Source organism: Ambystoma mexicanum, chromosome 11 (assembly GCF_040938575.1).
Source record: "Ambystoma mexicanum isolate Mex_15411 chromosome 11, UKY_AmexF1_1, whole genome shotgun sequence".
Taxonomy (NCBI): domain Eukaryota; kingdom Metazoa; phylum Chordata; class Amphibia; order Caudata; family Ambystomatidae; genus Ambystoma; species Ambystoma mexicanum.
In genome coordinates, this window is record NC_090934.1 from 663,346,796 (window position 1) to 663,355,819 (window position 9,024).

Sequence of the window (9,024 nt, forward strand, 5' to 3'; positions counted from 1 at the left end):
ACAGCATTGAGTTAATCATCTCATGCTCCCACCACCATATGCCATGGATGGGCGGGATGCTGCTGCCTGATCTTCATTCAAAAGACACTCATTTAGACTGATTGGAAATGTGATATTTTTTTTTAAAATATTTGTTTTTGTCTGCTCAAACATCCCCTTGTGGTTTGAGTTACATGTGTTGTTAGTCATGCTGACATGATGATTGCACGGCCGTGACACATACAGATTGAGTGGCAGTGCTCTGGCCCTTTCTCAACTAATAGATAATAACAATTAATTACAAACACTTCACTTGACTGTTCTCGTTCAGAGTGACTGCATCTTCTGCCACTTCCGACCCCTGCTGGCCCATTCAATGTTATGTTATTACTTACTGTATGTAACCAATGTGCACAAATTCCATCTCCAGAGACTCTCCATTGCAATTCACGGCTGGGCCAGGCAGCTCGAATAGGCCCCTTGTCATTGTCGGCTGTGCTTTGCTTGAGGCCTGCTCCCTCCTCTGTCATCAACACTTTGTTTTGAATATCTGCGCATTGTGCTGGGTGTGGCACCCAGCAACACAGCAATGCACATGATGGCCCACATGTCTTGGACATGATTGGCTGCCACTGCCAGCCTGCTACATATCAACAGGCCCCCTGCCCTGAGAAGGGGAGGCTCAAGAGTCATCCCGAGGTCAGCCCCGCCCTGCCCCCCAACCAAGGCAGGCAAAAGCAAACTCGATGTAGAGCCACCCCCCATGACAGGAATTGTTGCTGTTCTTGAAGGGAACGTGAAGCTGCCTAACTGGCTCCAAGCTAGTGGATGGCTGGGGCGCTGGCAGCCACACGACTCATGCTATTGATGCACCATCAAAGCAAAGTTAACACTTACTAAGTGATAACTTTTCTTTGATGATGTTCTCCGACTGACACTGTGTGCATTCTAATCATAAATACATTTGCTGATGTGCGGCAACCTGGTGGCAGGATGGGTGAGGCAATGTAACAAGTACAACATCAGTTACAAAACTCCAGTCCAGCTCCATGGATATTAATGTGGCTCATAAAACTGGCCCCAGATCGGGTTATAAAATCGGCCCAAGGGCCATCCAAAGTTCATTTTGATTCTGCCAGTGGAAGAATGGCAGAGAGGCCAGTCCGCCCCTGGATGCCTGGGATTTTTTGTGCAATGATGATCTACTAGGGTCTATGTGCCAGTTTCTGAAAAAGTAGGGCAAAGGAAAGGAGTACAGAGAATGTGCTTGTTTCATTTTCATTTGTGCTGCTTTCAGAAATGCTCAGATCACCTTATTCTCAAAGATGACCTGAGCATTTAAGGAGGGCCTGAACAGTGGAGCAAAGATGCGGTGTCCAGTCACCTTGCATACATTAGTGTAAGGTGTGCTATTCTGTTACTAATGTATGACAGGCTCCCAGCAACTAGGTGGTTGCTGGGTTCCCATTTCACTGAGATGGGCCTTTAGCCCGTCACAGTGAAATGCTTGAAAATAAAAATAAACATTTTAATTTGTGTTTGGGGGATGGAATAGCAAGTGTGACAGGCCCTTCACACAGCCCCCAAAAATAATGACAGGGTCAGAAACGACCCTGTCATGATTTGTGCCTTCCCCTGCACTTGTTTTAAGAGGCAGCGAGGGGGGACTCTATGGACATTTAAAAGTGCATTCCATTTGTGAATTTGGGATGCACTTTCAAATGGGCAGGAAATGCACACGGACATGCGCATATGTGAAAAAAATGGCATCTGAATGGATAACCTTTGAAAATAGGTCTGCACCTTTTTTGGCACAAGTGATGAAATGCAAAACCATATCTTTTCACTTGCGCCCAAAACGTTTTGGAGAATCTGCCCCAGTGCCTTTTTTTCTTAAATACCTCTTTACCTGAATTATTTACTTGAAATTGTGCTTTTGATGTACACCGTCCTCTTGCTTTTAGGTAGTCGACTCCACACCCCCATACACACAACCCTGTTTGTAATTCCTTTTCTTCATTCAATACATCTACCTAATCATGCTCCAACTATGTGTGTTTTCCTTTTTCAAGTACTGCTTCCTGGTTTAGATCTTGCAAACAAATTGCATCTTTTGATTTTGCTCATTCTTTGCTTTTATTTGTGCATTTATTTTGTCTACCGTCGTTTTGTTATTTGGGACATGATGAAGATCGTGTATTACTAACAGTGTATGTCATGTTATAAAATATTATATTACATAATGTTTTGTAATATATTTTCACATTCATCTAATGATTGTTTTATGCAAGCACCCACAAAATTAAACAATATACTTGATGAGCATTCACTTCATGAAAAGGACTGCAAGGCCCAAAGTAGATCTGCAAACGTAAGTTGGTAAGCATTCTCTCCACTGATGTCAAGACGAAGATCCCTTTGTTGCACTCTTTTAAAAAGACAAGGGCCCTCATTACAAGTTTGCCGGTCAGGAAACAACGTGCCAGTAAGGTTACCGGCACCGTTGTTTCCGGACCGGCAAACTACGAATCTGCGGGCAGATGCCGTACCGCCGGGAAGGGTCAGACCTGGCAGGCAGAACAGCACCCGCATGCAGACTTTCACGGAAAAACCAGCACCGTTATTAATGGTGCGGTGCTTCCGTGGTCCCCACTCGCATAGAGTCCAGTGGAACTCTATGGGAATGGGTATCAATGTTTTAATGGCGCCTGACTTACCGGACCGCCGTGGTTGTAATGCCCCAGTGTTTCCGGCAAGTCAGGCGGCAGTAAATCATTACGGGTCTGGCGGCTACCTGCCGGTTTTACCAGCATGGTTACCGCCAGACCCATAATGAGGGTGGACCCACAGACCTAGGGTCCTTTTAAGATGAGGTAGCAATACTTTGAGATAGATAGGGATGCAGAAGTTACTCAAACATCAATAATCAAACCAACACAGGAAGTTGGAAAAGTTAGTCTGCTTTATTTTCAATTGTCTAAATAAAACAGGGAGTTACAACGGACATCAACGATGTTCGCTTAGATTTCTCTCAGAGCATTTCATAAAAAACACAATTTTTATAGTCAAAACTCGTCATAAGTGATGTCACACTATGTGGCAAACTACAAAAACCTATTTGGGGATGTGATAGGATTACAGGGAACATCTAGGTAGACGTTCCATACTGACAGGGGTTGTGATTGGGTCTCTATTGTCAGGTGGGCAACTAAGCCCATCCCAAGTGCAAATCATCTTTCATGTCATACTAATACTCGACACTTCATTGGTTATACAAACTATAGGGCTCTCTGTATGTGGCCCCCTACCATTGGTTTGGCACCTTTGCACCCCTCTGGAAAATTCCACATGCTAGCAGCACACAGGCTACTATGACAGGTGCATGGACGGTCAGCGTGATCATGCCTCCCCATACAATTAGCCCCACATTTATCATCACTCTTGCAGTCTGCCAGTAAATTAGGCTTTGAACGTGGCCTTGTAGAGGCTCTCTGCGCCTGAGAAATAAAGTATCTTCTTGGTTTTGGTGTAGCTCGACCCAATGTCTATTTTGATCTGATCATGTGACTGAGAGAGCGCATTTTCAAGCCTTTTGCACCATTCAATTTTATTAAATGATGAACTCTTGACGCCTTCAGTGATTTTCCATTCCATTTCAAACAAAAGTTTGTTTCTTTTTCAGGTTCACTATAACTACTGGATGGACACCCAGGCTTACCACGGCCTCATCATCTTGGTGCTGGGCCAGCCAAGTCTTTCTTCTATTTTTCTCTCTCGCCATCAGTCATTTTCCAACTACGCCACACTGAAAACTCTTTCCAATCATAGCTTTCAGCCTTGCTTAATATTTTGAGTTGGATCAGATTACTGCTTATTACTTACTGACTGAAATCATGTTTTAGGATTTTTCAATTATTCTATTAGCTATTTGGATACCATGAGCGATTTCAAAGGAATTACATTAGCTTTGCCCTTGTGATTAAAAGCTGTTCATGTTTGTGTTTTGTCCAGATCAAATACTTTTGCTATCCTGACATGTGAATGGCTAGAGGATGTCATCAGTTCATTAGCTTCTCTTTCCACTGAGATATATTCAAAGAAGGCAGTTTTAATAATAGCATCATGAGCATTGTTAAAATATTGATATACACATATCGATCATAGGTATGTTCTAGCCTTTAGAGCACCATTTAATTGTCCTATCATACAGCACATCAAGCCCCAGAAGAATATTATTGTGATGGAACTCCATTGATACTGGGATTTAGGGGCATATTTTCTTGAAATGGATGGAGTCAGTGATAGAATGGCGGTTCATGCGGCCACAACAATTTCCCCTACTCAGTAATGGCACTGCTTGTGCAACAGAGTTATTTTATTTCCAAGGTTATCAAGCAACAGGAACAAATAATTCAATTTAAAATACCAAATCAACTGCTTTATATAGTGGTCATTATATTTTACTTTATTTCCCATTGAAATGGCAGCCCAACTAATATGCACACTGAGTGATTAAATGGAATGTCTGCACATTGCATCACAATGAACTTCTTATGGAGAACTACTTCTGCTGTTCCGGCAAGGCTTTGCTGTTTCCTGATTGGCTCAGAGCTAACCATTACCTTATTGTGTCTTTGTGTCATGCATGGTGTATGTAACAAAGGAGACACAATATTCAGTCTCGGTCTGGTCCTCTGCCGCCTGATAGCCTAAGATATGTTCAGTACTCAACATCTTCACCATTCCATGTATTCTACAAGATGGACCCTCACATCAGCTACCCCCTCTAGTACATCTGCTTAGACTTAAATTCTCCTCTGTACACAGGGAATTTGAATCTCCACCCTCAGCTGTTTACTCATATTTCAGGTAACAACGAGTTGTTTGGTGTTTATCATCAGTTGTATTTTGTTGGCAATAATTGACGAGAGTAGAGATTACAGGAAGGACGTAAATTGAGCTCAACCAATGTGATAGAGACAGGGTTCCAGCTGTGTAGGCTCTATATTTTAACAAAACGGAATTAGTAATGTGAAAGCACAACAGTTTTGTTAGAGATTTAGAACACTGTTTTTTGTCCACTAGCTAATTGGGATCCTTAGTTTGACGTAGGTTTGACTTTTAACATTCTTAAGAATTAAATTATGTGTTACTTGCAGTTATTCTGATGTTTTATTATAGTGTATTTTAATTGGATTAAGTGTACCGCATTGAATGTGTCTTTGTTCTTTGTAAAGCCGAAATAAAAGAAAAGATGAAAGGTTGTCATTCTGAGACTTAATCATTGCAGCTCTTCTGAAAAAGCTCAAATTGCGTGTCCTAGAGGGAGCTGTCCCTCTAACCTCCAAAAACTATAACAATTTTATTTTTCAAAAGCAAAATCGGTATTCCCAATACGGAATAGGAAGAAACAGATGTGTAAATTTGATTTGGGTAATATTTCACGCTCTGTAGGAATACAAACTATATAGGTTTCATTTTGAAAACAATGTATTTTCCATGTCATTGATACATTTAGCTCTGCTAATAAGCAAACGTTAAACAATACATAAACATGCATACAATAAATATTTCTAAGTATCAATTCTTTCTGCAAAGATTAACATACTGTTTCATTCCCCATCGTAACGGCGTCAAGTTAAAGCAAGAACATGATTGTATGCTTCTTGCATAGGTTAGAGAACATATGCTCTGCAACACAAACAAAGATAACGGTCGTTATTTAGACTAAACCTACGGCATCAATATCAACTGTTAGTGTTGGAGCCCATCAAGACCTGTTAAGAAATAACATTCTTACATCACATTGTACATAATGCTTCAAGCTGGGTTTATCCCACTTTTCTTATATCACCCTCAAAAGAGGGGAAGTTTGCGCCGGCATGCCATGAGTGGAACCTGTGGTCCTACTGGCAGGAAATCGATATCTTGAGTCAAATTCTTGACCGCAAGCATAACACAAGAAAGACTTACCAGCAAAGAAGGGAGTATGAACAACACAAACAAAGATAACGGTCGTTATTTAGACTAAACCTACAGCATCAATATCAACTGTTAGTGTTGGAGCCCATCAAGACCTGTTAAGAAATAACATTCTTACATCACATTGTACATAATGCTTCAAGCTGGGTTTATCCCACTTTTCTTATATCAGCCTCAAAAGAGGGGAAGTTTGCGCCGGCATGCCATGAGTGGAACCTGTGGTCCTACTGGCAGAAAATCGATATCTTGAGTCAAATTCTTAACCACAAGCATAACACAAGACTTACCAGCAAAGAAGGGAGTATGAACAAAAGGAATTAACTACTTTGCGCAAAAAATACAGACTTTCGTTAGCTTTCCATTAACTGGATACAATCTTTATAAATCGTGCAACACCCTTACTTCAACATCTGCATACCAAATCAGCAGTTGCATCACAGCATATCTTTACAAATACCCATTCTCATTAAGGGCTTCTTTACAAGTTTTGTGTTATTTCGTAAGTAAGTCCACCGAAATTCCAAACGGATTTACCGCTACTGCCACTTGGTCTTACACTCATGAAGATTATGGCAGAATACCGCTGGGGGTACTTCTGCCGATTTGGCTGTTTTATGGCTGTATAGTGGAGGAATTACCCGCAGCATTCTGCTGGAGGTTTGGAGGTGCAGTAATGCAGCGGTAATGCAGCGGTAATGCAGTGGTAACTAACTTTGTTACCACTGCATTACCACCATTTTTGGCCACACCGCCAAACTCATGAAGTTACCTTACCCACTGTATAAAGTAGCTATTCCTTGGATTTCTTAGCATGTTAAAATTGTGCACATTTATGCTATCTTGTTAAGTATTTATACATCACCCATCACCACTGTATTGGTCTTAAGGTGCTTGACCTTGTCCGGCGAGTGGCGTATTGTGACCCCTCCAGGGTGTCATCAGACCTTGGTCTGTGGATATAGGAGATTTGGGGGAAAGGTGGTAGAAAAGGAAGATTAGTCAGTGGACAAACAAACTTAGTGGGTTTAAATAAAACACATAAGGTGATGAGGGATTATGTTTGTGTTAGCTGAGATGCATATTTCTTAACTGTGATCAGTTATTGGTAACCAGGAGAGAAAGCTTAAGGAATGTGTCGCCCGTTTTACAAGGAATACTTAAATGTGATGGCAGTATCTAGACCAGAGGATAGCTGGTGCTAAATATGGTTGGTGCATGGTTGTGCGATGAACAAGCGGGCCCTAGTAATGTGGAAGCTTTAACCAGCTTAGATTTTGTGAAACACTCCCTGTAACACATTGGAGAGATGCTTGTAAAATGTCTCAATAAGAGCAGTCTTTACTTGATCCAGCTTTTTAATGAGTACCTTGTCAGAAAGAGCATTAAGGTTTTTCAGTCTTATCAGTATGCAATTTAGTCGAACCAATGTATAAAAACATTTATCTTAAACCAAAATGCCTACCAAATAGTGCCATCATTTTGGAATGTCCAACTAAAATCCACCGAAAAACTCAGTACCATGAGCGTCCAGAGCTACACGGCGATGGTAATGGCAAGTGACCAGTTTACAAATAAAATGCAACAGAAATGGAAAGCTGTTTAAATAACAGAGACATAAAGAAAAGCAAAGTGACCATTTTTTTTTATTTTTCAATCATGAGGTTTACAGGTTGATGATTCATTTTTGCTGACGAGGAGATCCATTGCTGATCTTTGTTGACAGGTGATGCAGCCCGATCACGGAATCATCGACGGAATTCTATGGCGGGGCCGGGTCTTACAAGTGGCAGACAGAGCCTGTGGTGGAAGCAGGTGGGACAGGCTTTATTATCGCAGGCATGGCTGTAATCAATCCAAAATAATATCTTTCATATTCCTTTCTAGAAAACTTTTTGAACTTGAGTAATAATTGCCAACCTACCCCACACACTGTCAAATAGCAACTGTTTTCTCAACTCCAAGATCAGATGTTTGCAATTCTCCATACCTTACCACAGCCCCCCACATTTAACTCTAAAATAAATCCCATTTTCTTTCAATAAATGTACTCTTTAGACTTCCATATACAAATGGTATTGCAGCTCCACTAATATTGTGAGAATGTCATTCCTAAGTCCTATACTTTCATATATATAGATATGTAGGGAAAAGGGAAATCCGTAAATATAGGCTCTCTAGAAATATAATGGATTAAGAGCAAAATATGTGAAAAAGCAGAGGTGAACTTTTTGAATCTTTAATTTCCTAAAAAATGTACTCCAAAGAAAGAACTTGTAACTGAAAACATCAAGGCACAATCCTTGCCACGCTCTGTACCACTGTGATTCAAGGCCATGAATGATACAGAGGGAGACATTTTTTCGGATGCTTCCTTATGAAATTGGCATACCCTTTACTAAATAAACCGATTATGGTCCAATATTAGTCACCCCTATTCTCATTCCCACGTTAAATTGGGGGAACAGCTTTGCTTACCACATGTGTTTGTCCTTCTTCTCCTCCGGGAGGTTCTGCGCCGATGGCTACTGAGCTTACATACGCCACATCTCCTTGATCGTCTTTTGGCCCTCCTGCACCCACTCCGGGTCCTCCTCCTGGCCCTTCTGTGCCTGCCTGTGCACATGGTTCCTTCTTTTTCACCTCATGTAGATTGAATGATGGTCACTTTGCTGTTTCCTTAGTCAGGGTAGAGGGTATTTCTGAGTGGATCCAGACTGTGCTTAGCTGAACTATATCCCCAACGATGTCTGGTAATGCTAATGTAAAATGACACAGCTCACATGTAGATAATGGGCTATTGTGATACCCCAGCTGATGAAATGTGTGATAAAGTTTAGTAACCATACATGGGAATTACCGAGCAAGTGCATTAGTCACACGTTTTTCAACGTTTATACCAAGTTAAGAGTTTAGACGATCTGGAATTTGTATTTTTTTTTATAAATCATTGCTAATTTGAGTTTGGCTCAATTACTGTTCAGAACATGAAGGTTATGTAAAGGTAAAGTAACTGTGGATACAATAAGAAATTGTTTCTAAATTATTTAAATTGCTCCCATATGT

The 9,024-nt window shown here is 41.0% G+C and overlaps 1 long non-coding RNA gene across 1 annotated transcript; it reads right to left on the reverse strand.

Annotated features, from left to right (window-relative positions):
- Window positions 1-7,586: 7,586 nt before the first annotated feature.
- LOC138504757 (uncharacterized) lies at window positions 7,587-8,666 on the reverse strand. The gene is made up of 2 exons (XR_011279949.1): window positions 8,437-8,666; window positions 7,587-7,803 (listed from the first exon to the last, which is right to left on the reverse strand). It is a non-coding gene; the product is annotated as an uncharacterized lncRNA (long non-coding RNA).
- Window positions 8,667-9,024: the final 358 nt, after the last annotated feature.